Genomic DNA, 14,479 nt, shown 5'->3' with positions numbered 1-14,479 from the left:
GTTAAAAAGTAGCAATGAAAATAATTTTATGCTTGGGGGTCACTACAACATGAGGAACTGTACTAAGCGGTCTCAGCATCAGGAAGGTTGGGAACCATTGAGATAGCATGACATCAGTGCCTTTGTAGGCATTAGTATATATCCATGGTCTGCATATATTGAAGTCATCATTGCTCCCTAAAACATACTCATGAACAATTATAGTGGTTTTTAAGGAGCCCACAGACTCCCGGAAGTCAGCGGACTTCAACTACAAGCCTCACATTGTCTAACAAACTCAGTTCAGGGCACTGGGAGCTGAAGATGGGAAGGGTGCAGATTCGTCAGATGAGTTAGAGCACAGGGCCACCAGACTCTTCTTCATTGTACATGAAAGGAAACCTTGAACAAACAGCCATAAAGACAGGAACAGGAGAGGATATCACTAAAGCAAAGCCTCAGGTAGCACTGACCTCCACCTGTCATCATTTGCTGGCTCTTTGCCAGATGCTGAGCACTGAACCCTTTATCATCTCCTTGAGCCGCAGGTAGGCTGTACTTAGCAAACCCAGAAGACACTCAGAGCTACCTGAAAACTAGACTGCTATGGTTTTAGCAGTTGGTGTGGTGCTAAGGACCCTGCACTGTATGCTGTAAATGCTATCAGATTACAATTGGAGGGCATGAGTTCATTAAGTAAAATGAGAAGCACATCTTTCTGTGCTTTGATTTAAATTCTCCCAAGGTAACGTTCAGTTTCCCAGTGTCTAAAAGCAAAGCAACTCAATAACCTGGACCTTAATAGGCTGCCATGATTTCTCTCCCAAAGGAAAAAGATAGGTTATGAGAAATAAGAGTCACCTAAACTAGCAACAAGGGCGTATGGTGCCAGGTAAACAGGTGGTGGGAACCTGCCTCTTAAGTCTTTAAAGTCTAACTCCTGCCTTTCCTCTGATCATGATTAAAAGCCCAACAAACCAGTCATAACAGCCACACTCCTTGAGGAGGATGAACTTTTTCATGCTCACTGTGGTGTCTCCTCCCTCAATGCACACCATTGACTCCCACTTGGCCAATAGAGAAATGACAGCCTGTCAGCCTAGCCAAGGATAGGAGATGATAAAGGGTTCACTGCTCAGCATCTGGCAAAGAGCCAGCAAAGAGCATCACCCTGAGAGCTTGGACTCTAACTCAAGGTAGCTGAGGGAAGCAGAGCTGTTAGAATCCTGTTAGCTACAGGAGCTAACATCACCCAGCACTTCTCATGGGCAAGGCTTTGTTCTAAAAATTACATATGCATCAACATAATTACCCACAAAACTCTAGACATGATATAACAGGTATGTTCTGAGACTCCCAGCATCAGTCCAGCCTGCCTTTGGAGTCACTTGATAATCTACAGTCCAATGGCAGGTGTGCTACACCTATTGCTCCTCAGCCACACACCTACATGACATGTTACCATGCTGAACATTACAGGCAACTGCAAGACACAGTGCTTCTGTATCTAAATGCATCTGAACAGGTTTGTATATACCAGTATCACTACAACCAAGAACAAGGTGTTACCTCAGGACATAAGGATGACAACAATGTCAGGACAACCAAGGTGGTACTGAAGAATCGGTCAACTCCTATAATCAAATAATCATGTGAGTCACCCCTTCCCAATACACTGCTGTGTGATGAGTATTACAGTAAAGGAAACAAATAACATTTACACAATTCACAAACAACAAAACTTCCAAGTGTAAGGTCTCATCCCCATCTCCCCCTACATATAAAGAAAAGTACAGATTAGAAAGTCAGTCCTCACTGTGAGCCTAAATTTACCAACATTGAAGGTTACCTCATGGCTTGAGGGTAGGGGGAGGGGATCAGGCACCCGATCCCAAGCAAAGGAATGGAGGTATTGAGACAGTACTCTGCCTCTGCTGGGAATAACAAGCATATAGGAGTTCTGCACACACCATCAGCACTAGGAGATGTGAAGGGAGTTCAGAAACCACAGAGGGAATGGATGAACAAAGTGATAAGAAAATGGTTACTTGAAATTTTTGACACCAATTTAAGACATTTCACCCAGCAGGCAAGTATGACACAGCACTTCAAAGCCCACTGACAAGGAGGTGAAGCTGGAGTGGGTGTGGTGCATCACCAGAGCAAGATGCCAAGCCAAAGCTCCCCTTGTGCTATTAGAAATGAGTTTTCAGTTCCCCAGTGTTAACCTCCCCTGCTGGCTTTCACTCATCCAGTAACAATGTTATTACTGCTACTTGCATTTGAACCTAGGACCCCATACATGCCTTTCAAGTACTCCACCACTAAGCTACCACATCCCTAGTCACAGTTACAATTATTTTTTAAGCTCCACACCCAAGAATTTAAGCATAATAGATGGAAAGTGTATACTGAACTGTCACCATGTAACTGTGAAAATCACTGCAATGCCTTATGGGTAGAAATAGATTCCCATGATATAAACGAAAAGATTTGCAGACAGCCCAGAGTATCATCCAGGTTTGGCCTTCTCCAGATCCTGTACCTATGGGAAGCCCCATAGTGATGGGCAATGCATAGAGACCTTGGCTTACTCATTCTCTCAATGAGGAGTCTCAGGAAAAGGCCACTCTGTGAGCAGATAGGTGGCTGCCCTGGAATAAGTGAAAAGTCCAGATACCCACATAGGTCTCAAACTTCCAACTCTGACCTCAATTCTGATTATTCCCACTTTACTCCCATTCAGATCTGCCACACTGGGTAAACCATTAGGACAGACCCGGCCTGACCTCTCACTTCTGCCTTTTCCTGCCTTTAGAGACTAAAGACAATGATTGTTGTGAGGCCAGAACATCCACTGCTAGCCCCTTACCCTGTCACTGTCCCCTGAAAGTCACCCTTGGTACTCTTGGTTAGGCAAAGCCCACCAAAGTCCCCCAGACCACCATCTCAGGCACCCTTAGCTGTTTTCACCCATCTGGGTGAATGTAGAGGCTACTTCTCCAAAAATGAACCTTGGGAGGAAACCCAGAGGCCTCCAGGACCAGCCTGCAGTGTGATCTTGCCCCAGTCGCAGCAGAATTTGCCTTTCCAGACAGAATGAAATCTCTGAGGGTGTCAAAGATCCCAGAGAGTGGAGCTAAACGATGGATGTCTCAAAATTTAACATGACATTTTGTTACTCTGAGTGATCGTCACTCACTAAACATTTAATAATTGATCAAGCAATGCCTGGCAAGCCTGTGCCAGGCTGGTCTGCAAGCAGTAGCGATGCAGATATCTTCACATACCCTGTCCCACACAGATGAGGGCAACCTCACAGGCAACAGCAGCTGCTGGAGGTCTTGGCTAAGCATCTCCAGAGCCACGCCCACCAGTCCTTCTGGTTGCCTCCTGAGAAGAAACCAGAGCTCTACCATTGAAAAGTTGAACAGCCCCAGACAAATAACATCGTTGTGCCTCAGTGGCCTTCCTAATAGACAGGTAGCCAGTAAATTCAGTGTGAACACTGAAAGATCTGATACTCTCCAAGCTCGCAGATGGGTGCCGGGCCACACTGTTAAGTACCGTATGGCTCCATGAGAGCTGTACAAGATAGAACAATTTGTGCCATGCTGGGCAGGACAGGCATCGAGAGCACACAAAACCATGTCATCCAAACAGAGGGGCCACAGAGGAGGCAATTCCTGGGGTGAAACTTGGAAGAAAGATGGGAGGGAGTTTTCCAGATGAACAGAAAAGAATATTCCAGGCCTCAAAGTGGGACATGCAGGAAAACGAGCACGGGGGAGGGGGTATTTAAGGAACTTACCATGGTACAGTGCAGCTGAGTATAAGAGGCAGGAAGCAGACAGTCCTGAGAGGTAAGGGACATGATGGGAAAGCAGTGGTTGGCCTTAACGAAAGTCACCCATGGGGCCTATCAAAAGCCAGGTTAGGAGTAACTCACCTGAGAAGCTAGAGTTTCCATCCTACCTTAGCAAGTGTTAGTTATCCAGTCCCAGGGGACACACTGATGACTGCAGCTGGTGTCACCTCCTCAGTCAGGCCTTTCCTACCTCCCTAGGTTCCACAGGAATGAAACACTGCTTGGTCCACTCTTTATCTTCTTCTCAATGTTTGGTCCACACTAAATGCTCAATAAATGTTTGTTGAGTGAATAAGCATGGTGCCAGCCGATGCCCTCAGAGGATGGCATGATGAACAGAGGCTACTGAGTGAGGAGAACTCCACATATGGAGACCCAAACAGCACCAAAGGATTTGAGAAGAGTCAGGGGGATTAAAAGGGAAATTTGGGAGGCAGTGAGCCAAGATACATTAAGAGCGAGCGAGCGAGCGAGTTCAGAGTAGTGTTGGTTAGCAGAGCACATGTGCTCCTGGCTGATGCATTACCCTCCCTGCAGCTGAGCCTTCTGGGACCCTGAAAGGCATGCAGAAAGGTTGACAGCTTACAATCAATACTGTGTGCACCGATGCAGGAAAGAACATTAGCACATCCAAGATATCGCCCGCACATCATGGCCGCAGCACTAAATATTCCCCATAACGAGGCTAAGGGGATGGGCAAGAGTGATTACTCTCAACCCTCCCATGTGGAAGGAAAAGGCGAGACAAATCTTCCCTGGGACATTCTGAGGGGAAAGCAAGCTTGTTGCCTGAAATCTCTGGGGCTGAGTGTACACCACACAGCGTGGAGCAAGGTTGAGAGGAGACTGGAATGTTCGTTTGCCCGTGTGTCCATGGTACAGAGTGGGCTTTCTGAGTGCCCAGGAAAATAATGCAAGGTGGTAAATTAGAAAGGAGGTCTGTGGTAGGTTGATGAGGATAGTGAGCGAAGAGTAAATGCTGATTTCATTCTATATACCCAAGTCACACCAATAAAAAACATTAAAAATAAAATGAATTGCCCCGGTATAGTTTTTTTACTTCTGATTCTCTGCTTATGGCACAATTGGAAGTCATGTCCCATCTAAGCCCAAACATAACTTGCTCATGAACTGTCAGAGAGCAACAAATGATGAACATGGTCTATTTCTCAATCAAGTAAAATAGGTTACATTTTACTTTACTACATACCAGCCACAACACAGACCTGCTAGTGAACACACAAAGGGCTGGTGTAGAGTTCAGGGGCACACCATTGCCCAGCATACACAGGCCCTGGGTTCATCCCCAGGCACGCACACCCATGCGCACACACTCCTTCATACAAGCCAATAATGCAGATTACCTATGATTGCCTAAGGATGTGAGATAAAGCAATTGCCTAGCGTGCACTGATTTGATCCCCAGTGCACAGAGCAAGCACGGCATGCACCAGTGCGCCGGCCGTGTCTGGGATTCCCACTGAGGAAGGCAGGGGTGGGAGCCCAGGGTTGTATCCTCTTTTCGGTGAAACACTTAAAGAATCACAGCTCCCCTTCCCGTTCCCTTATTCCCAGCTGATGGGATGGGAGGCATAATTTCACTTTCCATGTTTTTTAAATAGACAAGAGCTCATTACTTCACATGTGATGGCTGTTAGTGACAAAATGACCTGAAATGCCAAGATGATGGCATTCTGGACAGATGTCACTGAATTTGTCCATCACAGAGGGAGAAAGTGGACTTCCAAAAAAAAAAAAAAAAAAAAAAAAACGCTGACTTTCCTAAGTGCAGAAAGAATGTGGCTCAATCAGTGCTTCACTCTAGCCAGCACAGGGAGGGTTAAATCATTCCATTACTCTCTCATGTCCCAGGAGAGACTCTGGGGACCCTCCCGCATGAACAGTGATTACAGCTCCCCTCATTCTCCAGCACGAAAGGAATTCTTCTTGCCATAGCACTACACACATGTATGCGCGCACACACTACATGCACAAATGGTCTCAACACCACATTAGCGGACCCTTGGAGGATCCTCTCTGAATTCATTACCTTTTCCATCGCAATGGAGGAGGCTTCCCAATAGCTTAGGGACAGAGCCTGAAAAAAAACCGGTCGTAAACCTTTTATTATCTTTTACTTTGGGAGTGAGGCTCCATTTACAAATTAAATCTCTGCTGGGTTGGTTGATGTAAGGTTATATGACTCTACAGAAGATTGTTACGGCCGTCTTTTTATGCGCTCTGTATGACATAACTGCTAGAGCGAGGGACGATAATTGCAGATTACTGGTTTTGGAGACATTTCAACATAGTCAGACATTTTCATGACCAAAAAGATAGTGCCAATTTCCCACAGCTACATAAAGACTTATTCCAAGGTGGGGATAAAAAAACGACATAGTCTGAACTCTGAGGATCTATTTTACTGCATCATTAGGGCTGTCAGATTTTACTTCCCCATGTTGGCAAGCCGATGGATCTACCGGAACACAAGCTGAAGTCCTTGCTGTTAGCTGGCATGGATGGGTACCCTGCATTTATTTAGTACACTAAATACCATTAACTACAAGATTTAATACTATAAACAGTTTTGTCTTCTTAAAATTTCTTCTCCAATTACGCCATAGTATGTGCCTCAATGTAAACTTCAGAGATCACAAGGTCCTGACCTTAGAGAATCTAGACTGTTAGGAGACATCATCCCGAATTAACCTGTCAAATGCTGCATGGTAAACAGAGCAGCGATACACAGCTTGCTGTGTTAGAACATCCACTCTTCTGAAGGAGAGGCAAGAGGGTTAAATCCAAAAAGATAACCAGGGACAGATCAGGAAGAAAATACATGAGCACTGCAAGCTGGTTGAGCTGTAAGGGATGTCTCAGATTAGCTGGGCTCCGATGCTGGTGAGAGCCCAAGGTTGGAATGCAGGGGACTGTCTAGACTTCACACACACAGTGACTGAAATGCCACTGGGAGACAGGAAGGGAGCAGTGCCATAGCTGGTATTGCATCTTTGAGGATCTCTCTGGCAACTATAGAAGTGAAACCATCAAAGGGGACAAGATTGAAGGCAGAGAGTGTACTTCAGTGTGGAAGGGGCTGTTTGGTGATACTGTTCCTGAGGAGACATGAACAAAGGTTTACTCACCCCAGAATGCAAATTGATGACGGACCAAAGTCTAACATGATGAACCAATGAGTTTTACTAGGACTTCTTAGAAAAATTACATGAGGGGTCACTTACAGACACAGAAATGACTCAAAGACAGCACATCACCAAAGCCCATCCAACGCAGCGTGGGTGACAGCTCACAAAAGCTGGGAGGCTGCAGAGCACAGGCAGCAGACAGCAGGCAGCTCAACAGGTTGAATAGTGTTCTTTTCTGGTGGTTCAGTTTAGACAAACCCCTCTTCCGAGCAGCTCAGCAAGTCGCTGTTTCCTGTAGGGAGTTCAGCTTACCCCTGCTTCTTCCAGGCTGCATGGTCTCTGGTTTTCCCGAGAAGCTCAGCTAATCTGATACTCTGCAGCTTGGCTTCTCTGAGAGTGACTCCCAGCAGTCTTTACTGTATACTCTTAGGGACTGGGGAAGGGGACAGTGGGGACGAGTGATGGAGGGGCAGTGAATCTGGTCAGCTTCAGAAACTTTCTAAAACTTTTGAGTTGTTTACTTTTTGTCTTAATGAACTTCCCTACAGGATGAAATGTTTCAGTCTCAGAGGAAACTGCTACATATCAGTGTCCCAGAAATGATAAACCCTGAACTGGGCATGGAGGGAAAATGGAAAAGGTATAATCAATCTGACTAGAAGACTGGTTTCATGTAAACAACGAAAAAGAAGCTAAGCAAGATGCCTTGGCTGACAGCTGAGTTGCTCAGTGTGAGTCTGAAATGAGGTGTCAAGTAAAAAGCAGGGAGGGGTGGGGAGGTGATTCTTGGACATGTGAGGAACCAGGTGAGTTCAAGGTGAAGACAGAACTTTGGGTATGGAAATAAAAAGGTTAACACCAAGAACACTTGATATAACAGAGCATTAGCTGTTGTTCATGGTTGGCCCCTGCATTAGGAATTACACAAAGGGTCTATAGCAAGAGCGTGTTAGCTGGGCAGAGGATCCTCATCTGAAGGGTCACATAGAGGAAACACCCTTACAAAGGAACAGTGAAGAGTCCAGCAGAGGTGTAAGACCCCAGCAGTGATTCCAGATGAGGGAGCACAACTCTATGAAAGACAAGATTCCTGTGAGGCCGTGAACGGTGCCACCAGACAGACACCCTGGTAAGGCTGAGCAGATTCGGGAATCCCAGCAATTCTCATAATTGAGAATGGTAGGCATTTAAATCTACTCCCAACCAGGTTCCTGTCCTGGAACACATGACGATGATACACCATGGAGAAAACTGTGACAGTCACATAATGACAGCACCTGAAGTCCTTCTACATGCAGATGAGGCATCCCTAACATCTCAGACAAAGCCAATAGAAAGCATCTGCCTCTAGATTCCAACATAAGGTCCCTGTCTACAAGAAATAAAGTACATAAGTTACTTCACTAAAGATCATCTGAGAGCACCTGTCTTACTGAGCTGTAACACTCCAGGAAGAGTTTTCTTTCCCAAAGCTTCCATCACTGAACCCCACCCAGCCCAACTAGCCAGGTGCTCAAGCTTGATCACAGCCACTTCCTGCTCAGATGCTGTGACCTTGGCCCCTAGCTGCCTGCTGTGTCTAGCTACCTGCCACTGACTCTGGATCGGCAGTGTCCTTAGAAGAGACCTGGCAGCCCACCTACAAATCACATTTCTTTAAAGAAACCCAAGAAGGAAAATGGGTAAGGGTCTTTAAAGACAATATCCAAAGTCAGTGAACCTAAGAGATGTGTTCCACTTGGCAATGAGGAAAAGGTAAGCAGGATGGGGCAGCCACAAAACTGAATGAAATGTGAAGAGTTGACATTAACAAGAGTGGGAGAAGAAACCAACCGCTGAACTTCCACACACTGCTGGTGAGACTCAGAGGCCACCACTTTAGATACCTTATTCTATTCTTACTAACATTGGACATTTTTAAACCCTATAACTTCCTAATATGAAAATATTATATATATATGACATATATATTGTATTCATAATGGTATACTAAATATCATAACATACAATATATTTACATATGTGCTGGTATGTAAATATGTACATAGTATTTGTAATCATACTATGTGTTATAATATATAATATACTTCTATGTACATAAACACACAATGGGCTCTTGTTCTGTAACCCATTTCTAAGTATATACTCACAAAAAAAATGCCTGTGGATACCAGGAGACAAATTCACAAAGCCATAGACACTATAAGAAAATAGAACAAATACTGTCAATTGTAAAACACACACTGTGTTCTCCCACAAAATAGGATAGTTTCAGTGAAAATTAATAAACAACTTTCCATATGGCACGATGAATAAAATATGAGGCTAAGAAAAAGAAACCAAAGAAAAAATTGTGCATAACCTTAGTTAGTGATTTATTGTGTGAAGACTAACAGAGGAACTTGGATACCCTAAATACACGGGTTAGGATGTGGAGAAAGATCCCCAACTTCATACCAACATCCTGGAGAAGACTGCATTGCAGCCTGGAATAGTGTGTCTATAGTAATGATCATGTCACTCTGGAGACACTGAGTCAGCTCAGAGTCTGCCGACGAACAAGGCAAGGAGATGTCAGGTCCACCGCAGATTAAAGCAGAGCTGAGGCAGTTGCAGTAGTGTAGCTGGGAGTGAGCCAATGTTAAAGCTGTGGATTGAGGATACTCAGACTCTCCTTTTCTTTTAGAACTCTCATTCTCCAACAGTAAGTGAGTGTGTGTGTGAGTGTGTGTGTGAGTGTGTGTGTGTGAGTGAGTGAGTGTGTGTGTGTGTGTGAGTGAGTGTCTGTGCGTGAGTGTGCACGTGTGTGTGTGTTCAGATGTGGGCTCTTCTTCCCTTTAAGGGCCAGAGCACACATATGTATAGGTATATACTTATGTACATATGAAGGCCTGAAATTGACATTGTATCAATTTCCATTCTATTCATGGAGACTGCACACAAAGCTCATCAACTGCATCTAGTCTGCCTAGCAAGCTTGTACCCGGGGACATAAAGTTACAGGTAGATACCATTTCTGCCCAGTTTTACATGGGTGCTGGAGGTCTGAACTTCAGTCCTCACACTTGTCTCAGTGACAGGTGCTTCATCCTCTAAGCCAACTCCCCAGCCACAGGATGACCTTCTTCTGAATCCAAAAAGGACACCACAATTATCTTCCTTCTGGTGATGAGGCCTAACTTGCAGTCTAGCCACTTGATTAAAATCTTTCCATTTACCTCACTAAATATGGAAAAGCATAAATGTCATTCTAATGCAGCTAACACTTGTTTTCAATACCCAAGATTCTACCTTCCTTCCTTCCTTCCTTCCTTCCTTCCTTCCTTCCTTCCTTCCTCCCTCCCTCCCTCCCTTCCTCCTTCCTTCCCTTCCTTCCTTCCTTCCTTCCTTCCTTCCTTTTGACAAGTCCCTGAAGGTTTTCATAGGGTGGGCCATATTTTCCCAACCTCAAGCATGTATCTTGAACAAAGCTGACCACTTTCAAAACTCGAGAAATGGAGCAGAAACCCAAGAAGTTCAAAAAGAAACTACCAGGGCAAACGAACTCTAGAATTTTGGTTAAGCCAGCCAAAAATAATTAAATACATTCTCATTCTCTTTTCTCTTTCTGGACAAAGAGAGTGAGAGGGATGGAGGTGGGGAACTTAGAGACATATTTTGGGCGATGGGGGCCTCACTATATAACAGATGCTGGTCTTAAACTTAAACTAAGTGTCTTAGCCACTAAGTATTAAGATCATAGGCATGGGCTACCATGTCTGCTTATAAACAGTCTTCTCTTGATGAATGTGAACAAAAACAGATTAAGAGCTGGGATAGCTGCTACTAGACTACACCATGGACTGAATCCAATGCAGCACAGGTGTTTAAACTGTGGATAGGTGGGTTCTTCTTCCCTTTATGGGCCAGAGAAAAATAGAAACAGAAAGTGATATGGACAAAGAAAGAAATTATACTTGTCCAAGGAAATGGACCAACCACTCACCACTACACGAAGGTGGGAAAATGGTGAGGCAGCTGTAATTACCGATAGTGTCAGCCCTGAAAGGTTTGCTCTGTGCCAGGTGCTGCTAAGTGCTTCCAGATCGTCACAGCAAACCTATAAAATAATGTTGCTAGCCCCATTCTACAGGTGGGAAGGCAGGTTCAACTTGCCCCAGATAAGACATGAAGACAGGACATAAATTAAATCTTACTCTCAAACCCTTAAGGACCCACAAAGAACTCAGAAACAAACAGACAGAACCTCAAGTACCTAAGTATTCCAGAATAGGCCCAGCTCTGTCACTCTTGCTTCTTGCCCCAAAAGACCACAGGATCCCTTCAATCCCTTCAACTATGCAGTCGCTTTTAGAAACCAGAGGCAAAGTCCTCCTACCTGAGGCTGGCCCATATAAGTGGGCAGAAAAACCAACAGAAAACCACCTTATTTTTCTTGCAGCCTCAGAGATCAAACAGTGGTGGGACTGACACAAACTAGGCAGGCACTGTACCACTGAGCTTTGCTCCCAGTTCAAAAAGCTTTTTTTCTTTTCCTTTTTTCTTTTTTTGGCAAGGATCCATCTCATAAAGTGGAAGTAGAGAGAGGGCTGGATCTCATGAGGTCATTTCTCTAAACAGTGGCAGAGAAGTGCATGCTGCAAAACGTCTCATAAAATCCCATCAAATGTACAAATGTCACAGACTCAAACTGAACAGCCACTGTGTGAGTCATTGGACATCTGGGCTAAATTCCCAATGGCCAGCATGCCCCAGGCTCAGATCTTTGTTCACCAGTACAAACCAATCCATCATGGGTCTCCTCTTAAGCCATGTCCTCCCTCTCCCTGGGGCACACTTTTCTCCCTTTCTTCCCTACAGTCGCTTGATAAGTTAGTATACTTACTTTCTAATAACAGTTTTAGGAAACTGAAGTTATCCATCTTTCTCGACCTTGTAGGTAGACAGATTCTGAATTTAGGTCACCACGATCAGCTCCAGGCAGATCCTCTGATGTCCAAGCGATGAGCAAAGATGAATGTAAGAGCACTGGGTGCCTTGAGGTATAGAGTCAATTTAGAGAACACTGGTTCTGGTCTAGAAGGGGTTGGGGGAGCTAAGATAGAATTCCCATCCCAAATAGACTGCTGTGTAATTCACAACTGGACCTTTTATTGGCTTTACCTATATGCTACTAGTGGGAAAAAACTACTTTCATGAAATGAACTCTCAGAGTTCTACCAGACCATGTCTCACTACTATTAACTGCTCAGTAAACAGGACCTCCATGTCAGATTTCATCACAGTCACCACAAGTTGATGGCATAGACACTGCCATCCCTACTTTAAGAGACAGCTCTAGAGCCTGGAGAGATGCCTCAGTGATTAAGAGCACTTGCTGCTTTTCCAGAGTACTAAGTTCAGTTCCCAGCATTCACACAGGGTGTGGCTCACAAGCACCTGTAACTCCAGCTCCTGAGGATCCAACGCCCTCTTCAGAACTCTGTGGGTACCTGCATGTATGCACTTAAATAAAAATAATTATGTTTTAAGGAATTAAACTGAGATTGGAAAAGTATGTTTTCTGACCTAGAACAACACTACTACCAGAAAAGTGCTCCAAATTTGAATCTAGACAGCAATGTAGGAGAAGTAAAATACCTTTCAGTTGGTCTGAAAACTGCAGCATATTTCCCTATGGCTACAAATCTTTGCCAACCATGGACTATCCCAATTCACATCCCATAATTTCCTCACTGAACCTGGCAGCACCTTTAGTTCCTATGGAAAGGTTTAATTTGCCTCACAGATCACCGTGGCAAGGAAACCATGGAGCAGGAGCCTGAGGCAGCTGCTCACATTGCATCCACAGTCGGGAAGCATAGAAATGGCTGCTGGTGTTTGGGTCACTTTCTCCTTTTTATTTAGTCCAGGACCCCAGCCTATAGGATGATAACACCCATTATCAGTGTATATACTCCTACCTCAATCAACCTACTTGGATAATTCCTCTCGGGCATGACCAGAAGATTTTCTCCTAGGTGATTCTAGATCCTGTCAAAGTGACAATCACTTTATCACTGTGATTTTAACCATCACAGCATATAGACTATTTTTTCAATTTACAAAATTAGAACCCATCAGTATCTCCTTGTACAAGCCCTAATCCTCTGTTTCCCTGCCCTGGTCAGATTAACAACTTGATGGAAAGAATGACTTATACAAAGTTGGTAACTGAGTCATTAAGCTCTATCATAATAGGGGAGAAACTCCTACCAAAGGTCCTGGTCTACACTGGGTCCATATTCAACATCTCCTTTGCAATGACTGGTCCAGATTCTTGCTTTTGCTGCAAAAATCCCTTTCCCTGACTCTACATCTCAAAGAGAATGCTGAAAATAAGATCTTCCACCTCCTACAGGAATTGAACTCTAGGTTGCATCTAACAAGAAATAAATATAAAGTAAACCTTAAAGAGTGTGGGAAGGGCACCAGTGACCAAAGTTTGTGCCCATACCCATATGTGCCCATATGTGATCCACATATCAGACTCAACTAGAATTCAACATGCCATGACCACACAGCCAAGGCAAATCTCTCTTTACACTGAATTGGTATCTCCTTCCCTCTCTCTACCATTGAGAAAAGGAAGAGAAGAGGAGAAAGAGGAGGGAGGAGGGAAGAAAGGAAAAGAAGAAAGTCTAACATTCTTTTGGCCTCATAAGTCAAAAATATTAAACCAAGAGAGGTTGAATAAAGTCAGCTGCAGTTCAATACGTGAAATAATGTTCTCACTCATGATAGTCGGTTGCAAACTCTCTTATGAGGCAGTGCACTCCTGATATCCCATCTTCTTGTGAAGTCACCAAGATGATGACTATGAAGAAGAGTGTCTGGGTCTGTGAGTAAAGTGTGAGATCATTCCAGTGTTGGAAATCTTTTGACAGTAGGAAAGCCTAATAACCATTCCAAAACATCACTGAAAGCATCAAAGAGATCTCAGGAGCTCGAGCCCTGGGCAAGGATGGCCCAGAAGAAATGTGTATGCAGGTGAGGTTTGAAGAGGTCAACGACCCCAAAGCTCTCACATAAATAATCTTTCCATGTCTGAGAGACTGCTAGAAATGGTTGGCTGTCCTCTGAAAGGGTTTGTTTGTCACTGTTATAACAAGAGATTGGTGGGCATGACTATCAAAATCTTTAATACTTCTTGAGTCTATAAGTATCTGAAACAACACAAACCACTGGGACCCACGTGTAGCATTCTGTTTTAATAGATGCAAGACTTCTTCAAGTCAATAAAAATGATAGTAGGCATAGCAAAGCATTATGAGCTAATTTACTTTCAATTGCTGTACATCTGCCAGATCCCACACAAAGCCTCCTGCAATCTTCCTACATGCCCTAGAAAGTAGTTTCCCATTTTTCACACATAGAAAATTAGCTTTCAAGATGTTAGGCAGCATGTTCAGTGCATGTGAGCTCCTAACAACCCTGTTTTGAG

The sequence above is a fragment of the Rattus norvegicus genome, chromosome 18 (assembly GCF_036323735.1).
Source record: "Rattus norvegicus strain BN/NHsdMcwi chromosome 18, GRCr8, whole genome shotgun sequence".
Classification (NCBI taxonomy): domain Eukaryota; kingdom Metazoa; phylum Chordata; class Mammalia; order Rodentia; family Muridae; genus Rattus; species Rattus norvegicus.
Note: the sequence above shows the minus strand (reverse complement) of the source record.